The sequence below is a fragment of the Thalia democratica genome, chromosome 2, assembly GCF_965202585.1.
Source record: "Thalia democratica chromosome 2, ktThaDemo2.hap1.1, whole genome shotgun sequence".
NCBI classification, from domain to species: domain Eukaryota; kingdom Metazoa; phylum Chordata; class Thaliacea; order Salpida; family Salpidae; genus Thalia; species Thalia democratica.
The window spans coordinates 47,868,516-47,874,348 of record NC_139166.1 but is presented as its reverse complement, the minus strand read 5'-3'; positions in this window follow the sequence as shown (position 1 = coordinate 47,874,348).

Below are 5,833 nucleotides of genomic sequence, written 5' to 3'. Positions count from 1 at the left end.
TGTAAACATAGCTAAAAATTTTAATACAAAAAAAAGAATTATAGATTGAAAATAGTTGTTAGTACATCTTATACTAAACGTTAAATTTTGTTAAACATCTAAATTAGTACAAAAATAAATAAATATATATATATATATGTATATATAAATGAATAGTAGAATAATTTTAATTTTTTGTGTAGCAATTCAGTTATTATTTACTTTTTAGTTGATAATTAACTTAAAACTATAATCGTTAGTCAGCAACAAAAAATGAGACAATAAAGTAAACCATTAAATAATACTTTTTTCTCTTAATACAACATAATACAGATAGTTTGTTCAACTAGATTTGGTAACTTTTACTAAAATTTTAAGTTTAGTTTTAACTTAAAACTTAAAAAAAAACATTTTAAATAAAATAGTTTATTCTTTTAAAGATTGTTTGTTTTAATTAAACTATGAATAAAAAATAAATATTTAAAACGCTTTTACTTTTTTTAAAAGAGTTTAGAAGCAATAAAAAAAAAAGTTGTGAGCTAAAAAATTAAAAAAAAATTGCATTTAACTTTTTATTTTCTCGTCTATTGCATGTACAAACTAATTGTAGTTTGACTTGTACAGCTCTATTGTAATAAGCTTTTCGTTTCAGAAGCTTGTCTTAAACTCTTTCAATGAAATTTATTGAACTTTGATAAAATTAAAACTATGTGAATGTTGAATATCAGGTATACACAGTCAAGTTACTCATGCTCCATGAAGCAGTACTAGTTGGACTTCTCTAATTTGTCATTATAATCTAAGGAGGAAGCAATTTATGAACTATTTGTTCCTTAATATAATATTGCTCTTTTACTGGTTAATTACCTAACAGCCTTTTGCCACTTTAATATTTTATTGCCCTATGTAATATCCAAAATTGCCCTTAAGGGGGCAAAATCATCCTTTGTTAGAAACCCTAGTCTAGACCAATTATTAGGCAATATGTATAAGCTACTGTAATTTGTAGAGTTTTTTTAAATAGACATAAAAAGATAAAGTTAGAAGTAAAAAATTATTTCTCTGATTTATCTTCAATTAGATAGAATTATTGTCAATAAAACAAAATGTGTGATAGTAAGTATAGTGTAGGGTTTTGTAATGACAACTTTGAATACTTTGAGAAGTTACTTAATGCAAAATTGTAACCCAATTTACAACACATTTACTTAAATAGAGATATTTATTTATTTGTATTAATTTAGTTAGTCAATAAGTAAGTTTATCTAGGTTAAAACTGAAATTTTTGTTGTGTAACTTTTGTAATACACTGTAACTAATACTAATTGAGCAAAAATTGTTAAACTTTATCACAAAAGTATTAAAAGCTTATGGCTAATGCAGGGTTGCCACAAACTAAGATTACTCAGGGAAATTCAGGATATTTTAAATTTTTCTTAGACTTATGATGACTCAAGGCAGTTTTAAAATTTTTAAAAAGTCTCAGGGCACATTATTTCTAAATCTAATATAAGGTTTATTCAGTATAACCAAAAAAACTGGAATTTGACAATTTAGGCTAAAAAAAACTAGAAAAAACTAGAATTTAAGAAATTTTGATAAAAACCTGGAATTTTGGACAATAATCACTACAAAACCTTGAATTTTGAACTAAAATCACTATATACTGGAAAAACCTGGAATTTTAAACAACATTTACATGTTAAGTAGTAAAATTTTGGTTTTACACAAAAAATCTGTTTATAGATAAAAAAATTTTATCAAAAAAAACATTTAAAGAAGCTTTAAAACAACTTTTTTTTGTCATTATTCTATTTACAGGGTTGCCAAACAACCTGGAAAACCCTGGAATTTGAGATATTTGGAAAAAAAACCTGGAATTTAAAACAATTTTTACATTTTAAGTAGTAAAATTTTGATATGACACAATAAATCTATTAAATAGATGAAAAAAATTGTCATTATCAATTTTTTTTAAACACATTTCAAAAAGCTTTGATATATCTTTTCAATGTGTTATATTATTTAAGACAGATTTTTATCTTAAACTTAATTTTAAAATAAAAAATAGATCCTTAAATGTGTAATTTTACAAACCTGGAAAAAAATTATTAAACCTTGTAGAAAATTTGCCAAACACATTTGGCAACCCTGTATTTAACACAGCTTTTAACCTTAAAATTAATTTTATACTAAAAATAGACCTTAAAATTATTATTATTATTATATTGTTTATTGTGCAATGTTGGACTCAGGCATCAAAACCTGAGCCACTTAAACAGGACACACACAAAAAGAGAAAAAGAAAATAAACTTATATTCAAAACTTTAAGATAAATTATATATATATATACAAACATAATTTAAATGAAAACACAAAGTTAAACACAATATGATAAACAAATGAACTAATTTGAAAATTCAATTCAAAAAATTCAAATTTATATATTACTTAGTACACACAGTAAAGAAGTTTGTCTAAAATCATGGCTTATAAAACAAAATTCATAACTACAAAATATATAAGTAAACTAATAGTTTGTAGGGGGGAGGCGTAGGGAAACAAATATTTTTTCTTTTGTTTACAGTGGAAAATTAGTGAATTTTACTGGTATTTATCGTATTTAAATCAAATCTTTTTAGCTTTAAACGAAATTGTTCTACCCTCTCACAAGATACTATATCCTGAGGTAGTCTGTTCCACATAGCTTTTGCTCTGTGAAAAAATGCGCCTTGCCACTGACTGTTTTGAAAATCATGTTTACATTTTATTTTCAAATTATTTCCTCTGAGTTGATATTTATTTTGGGAAAAATTAAAAAACTGGTTAAAAAAACTATTATATTTGCCATTGATAATTTTGTAAAGAGTTAATAAATCAAATTCCCATCTTCTATATTCCAGTGATTTCAAGCCGAATTTAATCATTCTATCATTATATGACGTGTAAGATATGTTGCAACAACTACAAATATGACGGGTAAAACTCCTTTGCACAGATTCAATTTTGTTAATATCCTTTTTTAGATGGGGTGACCAAATTTGGGTACTAAACTCAAGTTTAGGGCGAACGTATGTTTTAAATAGTTTTGTCAGAATTGAAGCAGAATTAGTTTTAAAACTTTTTAATATTTGATAACATGTAGTTTTTGCAATCTTATATAAATAGTTGATATGTTCATTCCATTTCAAATCTTTGGAAATATAAATTCCTAAATCTTTAAAAACTTTAATTTCTGGTAACTTGGTGTTATTGATTAAGAGGTCAGTTGGAGAAGATTCTTTTTTGTTAATGGTTAGAATTTTACATTTGCTAGGATTTAAGTTTAGTTTTCTTGTTTTTAACCATATGTAAATATTATCTAAAGATAGTTGTAATGAAGTATTTGACTGACTAAAGATTTTGGCATCATCTGCAAATAAGCTTAACTCACTTTTAATATCAATGTTTGAACAAATATCATTAATGTAGATTAAAAAGAGAAGGGGACCAACTACACCACCTTGTGGTACTCCACTGTAGATTGTTAAAGAGTCAGAAAGCGTATTATTGATTAGTACTCTTTGTGATCTATTATTTAAAAAGTTATCAAACCAATCAATTAAGCTTTCATGTAGCCCATACTGATTTAAAATTTTTAATAATCTTTTGTGTGATACTGAATCAAAGGCTTTTTGAATATCCGTATAAACTACTTTAGTAAATTCATTTTTGAGATAAGGAACTAACCAAGAATGTAAGCATGTTAACAGTTGAATGGTTGATGAGCGGTTTGGAACAAAACCAAACTGTTTGTTAGTTAATAATTTGTTATCAAAGAGGTGATTGAGAATTTTTACAGATACAATATGTTCATAAATTCTTGAAAAGCCACTTGTTAGAGATATTGGTCTGTAATTTAATGCATCGTGTATATTACCTTTCTTGTGCACAGGAATAATAAAAGATGTTTTCCATTGTTTAGGAACATCAGATAGTTCTAGAGAGCAATTAAATATTAATGAAAGTGGAAAAATTATTGATTGGATAACATGCTTGATATAATAGGGTGGAATGTTTTCAGGCGTTCTTATGATTTTATCTTTTAAGTGGTTAATTGAACTTATAATGTCTTCATAGGTTATGAAAAAATTTTGCATCTTACTACAATTCTTTTGGGGTAGCTTAAAAGACTGGTAACTCTCGTCTTTTTTAAAAACTTTTTGAAAATTTTTGTTAAAATGTGTTGCTATTTCAAAATCTGAGGTTACTGTTTTGTTTTTATCATTATCATATAAGAGATGTATGGAATTACTTAACTTAAGTTTAGATTTCACGTAGCTAAAATGTGTAATTAAATTTAAGAAATTTTGAAAACCTAGAAAAAATTAGCAATAAACATTGGCAACCTAGTTTATTAGATCCAGTTATAATACTTAGTTGTTTTTTTAGGTAATTTTGTTCAAGAATTTATTTTTGATTGATTTTGAAATACTTACTTAAAATGTTTTTAGTCTTGCGTCTAGATCTTCACTATTTATAGAAATAACATTTTTGTTTTTGTTTTTATTCTTAAATTAATTTTTATCATGATTTGAGTTTAGAGATACAAAAAAGAAAAAGTTTAGACTATGCATTAAAAAGTTTTATTATACTTTTTAAATTTAGTTACTAGTACAGTTTGAAAAAGTTGTATTGTTTTATGAATTCTTAATTCATAAATAAAGTTGTTTGTTTTAACTTATAGATACCTATTTTCAATAAAAAATGAGTAAAGACTAGTGTTGTCTGATTTTCGAAAACAGTATTTCACATAAGTTTAGGGAACATCTAATGCAGATGTACACACATACAACATTTCTTTTAATTATTAAGTAGATAAATAAACATAAAGTATAAGTAGTTTGCGCAAGAGTCAAAGCCTATTTAAAGGATTTGAAATAAAAACTCGGCAGTTTTTTTGACTCAAGGAGTGGCAACCTTTTAATTTTAATTAAATAACTGGTTATATAGAAATGTTAAGAAAGTTTAAGAAATATTAAAATAAATAAATAATGTTATGGTTAATAACATAGATATAGTTTAAAGAGTTGATTAGTTTTTAGTGAACTATAAGAATTTGAAAATGTTATAAAAAGAAAAAAATATCTATTTCAAGTGTGTGTATATCTGCTTTTATACAATTAATACTTTGAAATTAAGAATTTTATGATGTCAAACATTTTTCAACGGTATTTTATTTAATACTAAAATGTAGAATAATGTAATTATTATTAATTTTTACATAAATATCTCTACCAGGATTCCTATATCTCTTGTTTTCTTTTAGTTTTTCTTGATAATTGCAATGTTACAAAAAAAATCATTTTCTTAAATAAAATAAAAAAAAAACCATCAAGTATACAGGAAAGTCCCTGGTTTTTAATTGTTTTTTTTTTGTTTGAACTGGACCGATCTTAATTATATGTACAAGCAGAGTTACTACACACTCAGGATAACTCAGGCTAATTTAAGTTAAAAAAAATACTCATGTTTGTTTCAAGTTTTCTTAGACCAGTTTTTTTCTAGATTTTGAATGATATTTAGTTGATTTGGTTTCAATATTTTTTTATTTTTAACCAATTTTGTTAAAGTATTTTTTTTCTTTTGATTTTGTTATGTTTACTATTTTAGTGTTTGAAAATTCTCAAAAAAGTTAAAAAGGTCTTTCAAAGTAGTTGTTTTTGATTGAAAGAGTGAACTATAGTATTTTAAATTAATTTGCTAGGTTTTTGTCATATCCTTTTTATTCTTTATATATAACCGTTTTTAAGTAACACTAATTAACATAAAAACAAACTTTAGAAGTTTTATGATTTGAAAAATTATATCTAC